Below are 9980 nucleotides of genomic sequence, written 5' to 3'. Positions count from 1 at the left end.
CAAGATTTAAACAAGATACAAAGAGACTTCTTTTGGGTAAAAAATATAGAAAACCCCACAGGGTAATATCCTAAGGCATGGACAGCTATCTGCAAGCCAAAGGAGTTGGGTGGATTAGGTTTTATGAATATGGAATTATTTAACAGCTCCATGATAACAAAAATAGGATGGAGATTGGAACAAGATAAGGACTCTATATGGTTTCAACTGATGGATGGTGATAAGTACCTTCTTGGAAGAAATGTTCTGAACATGAACACTAAGCTAAGGATGGTGATTCTTGGTTACGGAAAGGAGTGTTGTAAGGCATTCAGAATATCCAGCAACACTGCTCCTGGAAAATTGGAAATGGCAACAAGATAAGGGTATGGGAAGACTTATGGGTACCAAATTCGACTGCCAAGATTTCAAAACCTGCAAATTGTCCACAGGATATTCAGTTTCTAGCTCAATTAATGACAGCTCAAGGGGAATGGAACAATCAACTTATTCAGCAGATCTTCAACACAAATATTGCTCAAACCATTTAGTATCTGGAAATACACCCTGGGGAAGATGACAGTATGCAATGGAAGCTAAATAACACAGGAAAATTCTCATTAAAGGCTTTATACAGGGCTAAGATAGAGAATCTCTACAGAAATGATACTGCAACAAGAGACTGGGAAGCAATATGGAAACTGGAAGTTGCACCTGCCATTCAAATCTTTCTCTGGAAATGTGCTCATGAAATATTGCCAACAAATGCCAAGACAGCAAGCATACTTCACTATATTGATCCCATATGTAAAATCTGCAACAGCGGGGAGGAATCCATGACACATATGTTTCTAAATTTCCCTGCAGCTACTGAAGTCTGGCATCAAATGTTTGGAGAAAACCATGGAATGTTTGATCATACTACACAATTCATGGATTTGTTCAATACTTGGTTTCAGTCCAACAACAACAGTGATAACAGTAATATCTCTGCTACTACTTGATGGTTCATTTGGAAGGCTAGATGTGATCTAGTCTTCCAAAACATAACACCAAACGCTAAGAGAGCTACCCTTAGTATTCAGCAACACCTATGTGATTATAACAGAGTTCAGAACTTACCTTCTCATATTCTTAATGAATATGGCCAAAGCTCTGACACTGAAATACCAAGGGAAGTACCCAGATTAAATGTTGGGAATTCTCAGCAAAATCAGGGTTATGGTTACATAATCAAGATCTGCACCATACAGGACACTGACAGCCTACAATTCTTTTCTGCATTAACTATTACCGATTTTGCAGGAAACTACTATGATAGCAGAGGACACCCAGGCCACTTGGGAACTAGGGGAGCCACAGGAGGGGCAGAACTAGCATTCAGCTGGGCGGATGAAAAGCAGCATATGAACATTGAAATACAATATGAAACCAATGAAATCCTAGAACACTTCAACACTCTATACATCAATGCAATCAAAGGAAGATTCAACCGAAACTATTATATGGAAAGGAAACTCATGAATGAAGAAGACTCCTTAAGAATTCAGCCTGTCTCCTTTGTATTAACTAATCTCAAAATTATTCATAGATTTTAGAATTTGTAGGCTTTAGATATATCTCTGGCATGTAAGAACTTAAATGGTGGGTCGGAAGTCAGTCTGAACAATGGTTCCACTACTAATATTATTATGTATCACGTTTCTTAGGCTATTGCCTAAGTTTTATTAAAAAAAAGAATCGCTTTGGCGCATTCAGTTCATACGTCAAATTTATCCGACTTGGGGCGCATTTGAATTTGGGTCATCTGGCCTTAAAATTTCTTTCTCATAGGAATATGTTGAAAAAAAAATATAACTTTACATGAACAAGGAGCTTTGAGATTTTTTTTTAATAGGAAAAGCTTAGCCTTAGAAAGGCACTAAGACCAGTACAACGAAGTTGTGTTGGCATTGGCTGTGGATGAACCAATCAGCCTGCCATCATTGTTCTTACAAAAGAGAGTTAAATTAAAAGAATTCATATTTTGACTACGATGAATGATGCTAAGTTTTAATAAGACAAAAGCTATTGGGTTTATCACCATATTTCTACTACTTTCTTCTTGACTGTTTATACTTTCATAATAACTAAGATGAAATCTTCCTTGAGCGGCTTCATGGTAGAGCAACTTAAAGCGAACTAGAATGTCCATTGATTCAGCAGAGATTACGATGTTTGTGTGCTGCAGTTCAAACAAGGGTCGGTAAAGCTAAGATTATAGAACTCATGAATTCAAATAAATAAATAATAATAATAAAAAAGGAAAGGGAAGGGAAACAAACGCTTTAGTCCAAAAACGCGTTTTAAATAATCCAAGTTATTTAAAATGTGGAAAATACATATGTAACGTCCTTCTTTTTTTTACAATTTAGTCCAAAGTGACTCATGATAATGTCTACAATTTTAAATAAAAAAATAAATAAAAACAATTTATCTTTCGAACCGTTTGTCCAAAACTCGTAAACTATATATATCCGCAAAGCTTTTTCGATTGCTACAAAAAGAATGCCTATATGACTGTATAATTCATAATTATTATTTTCCAAAAATCTTAGTTTACATTGGTGTACAAACATGTACACATTTACAAAAACACAAAAAACCCAAAAACAATACAAGCTGCACCAGTTCGTATACCACACATAAATTGAATCATTCATCTAAGCACCAGTAATACTATCCATATTAAATGAACATAACACTAAAACTAAAATGAATTTGAACCACTAACCTCCGCAAACTTTGTGATAGGCTTGGGCGCTCTACTATTTTGAGCTTATGAGTCCCTAAAATTAGGAAATAAAAAGAATTTAACATGTGCACAGTAAAAAATAATATGTGTACCAAAAACATGTAAACCCATGTGTACAAGTACATATCCAAGGACATTATCGACCAATATGTGTATAACTACGTGTACATTAACAAGTAACAAGAACAACTACAGTGTACAATAAAACAAGGAAAGTCTTTTATGCATTAACTTAGAAAAATAAACAAAAACAAAATAATTACAGTTTATAATTGGAGTGATTGGATGCAAGAAAAACAAGGTTTCTACCCGCCCTAGATACGACGAATGACTCCACTTTCTAGGAATGGTATGAGAGAGAACTTTCTTTACATTGTACTATGTACCTCTCTATGTAGACTTTCCCAAAAACCTTTCCTTTTATGACATCCTGCCATATGTCATAAAGTCCCTTAATTACCACTGATGTAACTCCTCTAATACAACCTTTTTCTTTTTCCTTAATTCCCTCCTTGTCATTTTCTCCTCATGGATACTTCTTAATGGACTTGGGCTTTAGTCCTCAATTCCCCTATGTTTAATGTTGGGTTTGTCGCTCCTATACCCCTTTAGGGGCTCCCTAGTCTTGTTAAGGGGTAATAATTTTCATGTATCGACATCAATCCCCCGACTACTTGGTCAATTGTTAAATGACCCGGTAGTCATATGATACCCCGTTGTTCCGTTAAGACATGAGGTCTTCACCGCTTATTACGCTGGCCACGTGTTAATTCACCAACTGGTCAGTCTGTGCAGTTATTGCATCGTTTATGACCCCTTTTCCATCTATATATATACAACAAAGTTCCTATTTTAATCCTTCAGTTCGTTTACCGCTCGATTTCCTTCATAATCATTCAATTCTTCATTTAGATGGTGCATCTCCTCCATGGTTATGTTCTCACCTTAGCACCCATTCCAGCGTTGGTTTCCCCTTAGTATATGGAAGAGGATCTTACGAGGTTATTACTGGTGAAAGCATAGATTGAAGTTCTCCTCGAGCAAAGAGAGGCCGATCAGAACATCAACCGAGCTCAATTCGATGAGTAGTATGAAACATATCAGATAGTTGAGAGTGCTCAAGCATCGGGGGGCATCTCCATTGAGGTCCGCCGTGTGTTAGATGAAACTGTTGAGGCCTTCAAGCGGCTGATCGACTTTTCGATGAGTCCGTCGGGATGGTTGCCTGTATAGACCGTGCCATAGATGACTGTCGCCTCTCCATATCAGAGGAGGCTTATCCGAGGCTTCAAGGATACACATTGACCTTGGAGGACGTTTCTGCGCTTGTTTATCCATTTCATATACAAGATGAACTGAAACGCCTGCTCCTTTTGAGGGAATAGGTGTGAATCTTATTGACCCTGAGGATGCTTCATGAGGATAAGACGCGTAAGGCCTATGACGAACACGAGGAAACCCTCTCGTTTGCGCGTAAGTCGTGATATTCTAATAAGATCATGGAGAGTATTGTCAAGTTGGTGAGCGAAACTAATTATGTGTTGGCTTTAGCGACTATTCAGCGTGAGGAATAGCTTCTAATGATGCAGTCCGTGGATGCAGACATCATTCATTGCCGCGTGTTGATAGCCGGATGGGTTCTTTGCGGGAGTCAATTTCTGATGTATTGTTTTTTTTTTTTTTTTTTTTTTGTAATTGTGTTGTCGTTTTTCTTTGGTTACCCCTCGGGGTTGTCTTTTCTTTACGTGTGAATATGTGAATTCTTGTGTCCCTGTGATCTCTACGCTTTCCCCACCCTCCTTCCCCTCTCTCTTTTTGTTTTGAGAGGGGAGGGTAAGAGAGGCTTGCACTTTAAACGCGCCTACCCCCTCTCTTTTTTTGGATGCAGGGGCAGAGCCAAGGGTTGACTAACCTTGGTTTTAGCCTCCCCTAATATCATAATAACCCCTCTTTGTATGAATTGTTTTTTAGCCTCCCCTATTTCATTATCTGGCTCCGCCACTGTTTGGACGGAGTGTGCGCATGTGTATCGCGCCTATTATGAGGTGCGGTGGGTTTAAACTCACATATCCCCCTATTTTTGCTTTAAGTGCGTATGAGAAACACGCCTACTCCCACTTTTTTTTTGTCTTTAAATGGAAAACGACATGTGGGTGGGCAGGGCATGTGATAAATGCGCCTACTCCCCTTATTTTTTTTGCTTTAGATGGAGTGTGTTATGTGAAACGCGTCTACTCCCTTTTTCTCTTTTTTTTCTCCTTGAAACGGGGAGCGGTATGTGGGTGGGAAGGGAACATGAGATACGCTTGTACTCCTCCTTCTTATTTTCTTTAAATGGAGTGTGTTATGTGAAACGCGCCTGCTCCCCGCTCTTTTTTTCTTTCTTGAAATAGGGAGCGGTATGTGGGTGGGAAGGGAATATGATAAAAATGCCTATTTCCTTTTCTTTTATTTTAAATGTATTGAGTTGTGTGAAACGCGCCTACTCCCCCTTTCGTTTTTCTTTAAATGAGAACCGACTTGTGGATGGGCAGGGCATATGAGAAACGCGTATATTCACCCTTCTTTTTATGCTTTAGATGAAAATCTGCATGAGGGTGCCTCTGCAAATTGATTAGTCGTTCAAATTTTCTTAGTATCTTGTAGCCATTGACGGGTGCCTTTGGCATCCGTATGTTCATTAATCGACCGGGAATCTATGCACCTCATAGCCTTTTATAAATAGGTTAGCCGAGTTTCTATGCATCTCGAGGTCGTTTGTAAATTCGTTAGCCAGTCGAGTGTCTATGCATCTCGATATTTTCGTAAATTCGTCAGCCATCCGAGTGTCTATGCATCTCGGGGCCTTCTGTAAATTTTTTAGCCAGCCAAGTGTCTATACATATCGGGGCCTTTCGTAAATTTTTCATCCAGCCGAGTATCTATGCATCTCAGGGCCTTTCGTAATTTTTTCATCCAGCCGAGTGTCTATGCATCTCGGGTCTTTTCATCAATTTTTCAGCCCGCCGAGCTTTTATGCATCGCATGGACTTTTGTAAACTCGTAAGCTAACCGATTTTCTATGCATTTCGGAGCCTTTTTGTAATTTTACTTACGCGTCTTTTTTTGTTGATAACTGGCTTTTATTATGTAAAATGAGCGCCCGTTGTTGATACATGAAAAATAATACCCCTTAACCGGGTTAGGGTTCCCCCAAGGGAGAGGTAAACCCAAGATGAAATATGGGGACTTGCGGACTAGGTGCCCAAGTCCATTAAAGGAGTATCCATAAGGGGGAAAGGATAAGAAGAGAATTAATAGAAAAGAAGGAGGTTATATTAGGAGGAATGGCGTTAGTAGTAATTAAGGAGGTTTAGGACATGTGGCATGATGTCATAAAAGGAGGGGCTTTTGGAAAGTCTATATAAGAAAGGACAAGGTACAATGGAAATGCAACTATCTCGCTTATTATTCTTAAAAAAGTGAGGTCACATGGTGTACCAGGACGGGTAGAGCCTAAACCAAAATCAGGTATTCACATTTGGCGACCACACCCGGGGGCTCGTGCCTAGTTCACAATGATGCATCCAGGAAGTACTAGCCCAAATGCAGCCGAGAACCAGTTGAACAACCCGTCGCCTAACCCAGAAGGAGAACGGGTAGGGATAGTAGCGGACCCGATTACACAGGTAAGAAGACCATATGCGCCACGAGAGAAGGACAATCAACAAGAAATCGGAAGCACATCACTCGTACAACCCTCCCTAAAGGAAATGCAGAAAGAGTTAGAATAGCACATTCGCATAGAACAAGAGTTAAGAAAACTGCTGAAAGAAACCAGCGTTGAACAAAGCGCCAAGGGAGCAATGGAGAACGCGGAGAATAAAGGAGAGGAGCCTGGCGCGATGATACAGAAGGCGATGGCCAAGTTTTTCGAGATGAACTATAAAGAAGTAAAACAAAAAAAGACGAATTCATGGCTATCCCATACACCTCAGAGGTTACGAATTATCAATACCCATAGGATTATACTTCGCCAAAGTTCAAAGTGTATGATGGTCGGGGGAATGCGCGGGAACACCTTATCCTATTTATTTCTTCCATGAATGACCGTGCAACCGATGGAAAGATGTTCCTGAGAGAGTTCCCGAAATCGCTGATTGATACATCATTCATTTGGTAATGTATGTATTCCTACCTTTACTAAATAAAGGGGTGGTCTTCAAGTGGGGATAAGCACAAAAAACCGCGTCTGAGAAATTGAAGCAATGTCTCTTCAGCCCCCAAGTCCCCAGACCCCCGATAAGGGGAGTCCCTCTTTATTTATACATGACGTTCACCAATTCTGCTATGGGAGCGGTTTTGGCGCAAGACATGGGGGAAAACGAGCTGTGACCGATATATTATGTAAGTCGGCTCTTACGAGACACAGAGTTAAGGTACCCACGTATGGAACAAGCATTCCTAGCACTCACCTATGCGGCACAGAAGTTACGACCATACCTTTTGACGCACAAGACGATCGTCGCAGCTGCGGGAAATCCAATAGCCTACCTTTCATCCAATCCCGTCCTGGCGGGGAGAACAGTTCGATGGTTGTTGCATCTATCAGAATTTGAGCTCGAGTACCGACCTAAAGGGGTGAGAGGACATGCAATCGCATACCTAATAGATATGTTCCTAGGAGAGGAGGATGACGAGATACATGAATATGTACCTGGAGAGAGCATCCGCGTACGTTAACAAACCCTGGACCATGTTCTTCGACGGATCGTCATATGGCACTTTCGGGGGAGCAGGAGTGGTGTTTGAATCCACGCAAGGCGACCTTCTCTCATACTCGTTCAAATTGGACTTCTCTTGTAGCAATAGTGGAGCTTAGTATGAAGCTTTAATCTTGGGGCTTAAGTTTTCAAAATAACTCGACCTTGGAAGTATGTCTACAATGTTCAACATACTTGATGTTTTTAGTGTTGTCTCGCTAAAAACCTTGTCGAGTGACAAAACCCTGTGGGAAAAACTATTCTCGATCGAAGGGAAAAAAGTACAACACAACTTCAATTTCGAAGTAAAATATATCGACATTTGGATCCTCCCCCTGATGTCGGCATCTCCCTCTGATTACTTTGAGAGTTGTTCCAGACTGTTCCTTTATTCATGTACTTTTCGAAACTGAATATCGGAAATGACCTAGAAAATAGTCTAGCGTATCTCCCCCCGATTACTTTCGTTGGAGAAGATATTATTGTTCCTTTATAATCAACAACTTTTGGATTGCACTTTCATTAGCATTCTTTTTTATGTCTTTGCAGGGATAGAGATTAGGAAATATTGGAATAAGTTTTGAGTTATACACATCATATGCGCATAGTGAGGATGGGATTTAGAAATAATAGGAACGAGAAATAATTAAATCCTCTTTTTTAATGAAACTTATCGAGCAACATGTATTAAATTCTTAATAAACACAAAACAAACCCGTGCTTAGCACGGGTGAAAAACTAGTTTGTATAAGTTCGGCAGTTATTTTACAATAATATCGACGGCTACCCTATGTTAAATCCTACGCGAAGAGATAAAATGAAGTAAATTATTTTGGATGTTAATGTTTAAGGGTGAATCATATATTAGGTTTCATTACCGCGTCAAATTGCTATCCAAGTGATGATAACTGTGTTCATGATCATCTTTGATTCCCATGAACACTTAGGTTCATAATTCTTCTAAAATGATCATCTAATAATTGATGCTCATAAATCACAAGGTTTCTTCAATTGGTCGTGGACGAAAATTTGGACCTTTTGAGCAAATGTCATATACCGTATACTCCAGAATCCAAAAGAAGTACACAACGTTACCAAGAACCTCAATTGGACAGTTGCCAAAAGGATATCTCAATAAGGTATCCTAGATGGCGTCTCATACCACCACCCAGCAATCCCTAAGGTTCACAAGGTTGGCGCCAATGATTTGGCACTAGTATTACGCAACATGCGACTTCCTTTGTAGTACTGTGTGGAAAAGGATCCAGTTTCCCACCGTCCCTGACGGTCATCCAGGATACCACTCGTAAGGGGGATGCTAGCCGGCCCGACAACGCACAATGTTAGCCAGTTTCCAACATGTGGAGGTGATCAGTCCCATTGTCTGTGTACCGTTCCAAACGGTCTTCCGGATCTCCATTCGTAAGTGGGGTTCCACTTAGGCCAGGCAAGCTCAAGTACTTAACAAGCTCAACTCGATTCGCATAGTAACTGGCATAGCAGTTACAAACTCTTTCAGTGCAAAAGTTGGTCTACTCTCCAATTTTAAGGTTTTCATTCAAGGAAGATACTCGCTAATGAGTCCACTCCGCACAGTTCTTAGATTTATCTCGGAACTTGATCTGATACCAACTGTGATGGACCGAAAAATTACGCCTAGCGCGCCTGGGCGCGCAGTCCATAACTTCCCTGATGCACCATGAGGAAGCTACTTATCGAGCCTTAAATATAGGCAAATGCACGTATATTTGCCCTTGCAAGCATGCTCTTGGAGCATGATGCAGCTAACTTATATTTTCCACCGTTCTCACTTACCCTTTTTCTGCAAAGGGTTTAAAACCTTGAAGGCTATGGACGGTGCACCTTACATGCATCATTATCTTCCGAGTCTTGTCCAGGCATAAGACATGTCTTGATCTTACGCATAGGCCATTGCAGGCCTAATACCCCCTGTTCACTTAGCTTAGGCATTTTTGAAAGCATGCACTTGTCTTGCTCGTGCCAAGGGTGCATCAATCAGGCTCATGACGTACTTTCCTTAAGTTTATGCAAGCTCCCCTAAGTTGCATATCAATATAGTTTACTTTGGAGGCCATGACCATTGCTCCATTGCTACATGTCTTAGTCGAACGCCTTGATAAGAAGTATAAACATCCAAGGAATAGAATGCAACTTGCCTCATAAAATTTGGAAGCAATCATCTCTTGCTTCTAACTTTCGAGCCAGATGATATGAGAGGCTAGTAGGCTGCAATCATCTCTAAATTAGATGATATTAGCGATAAAATGCTGGACCAGCAATTCTGAAACTCATTGTGGATTCCTACATACCCTTCCCTACTCTAAAGGGATCAAACACTGACCATAGTTCATCCCCGAAGTGACAGAAACTTAAGCCAACTCGTTTCCAAGGCCTTGGCCAAGCAATAATTGTAATGTCCTAATTCCATGAAAATGCACAAAGGT

The sequence above is a fragment of the Papaver somniferum genome, chromosome 8, assembly GCF_003573695.1.
Source record: "Papaver somniferum cultivar HN1 chromosome 8, ASM357369v1, whole genome shotgun sequence".
Lineage (NCBI taxonomy): Eukaryota > Viridiplantae > Streptophyta > Magnoliopsida > Ranunculales > Papaveraceae > Papaver > Papaver somniferum.
This window is presented reverse-complemented; position numbering follows the sequence as displayed.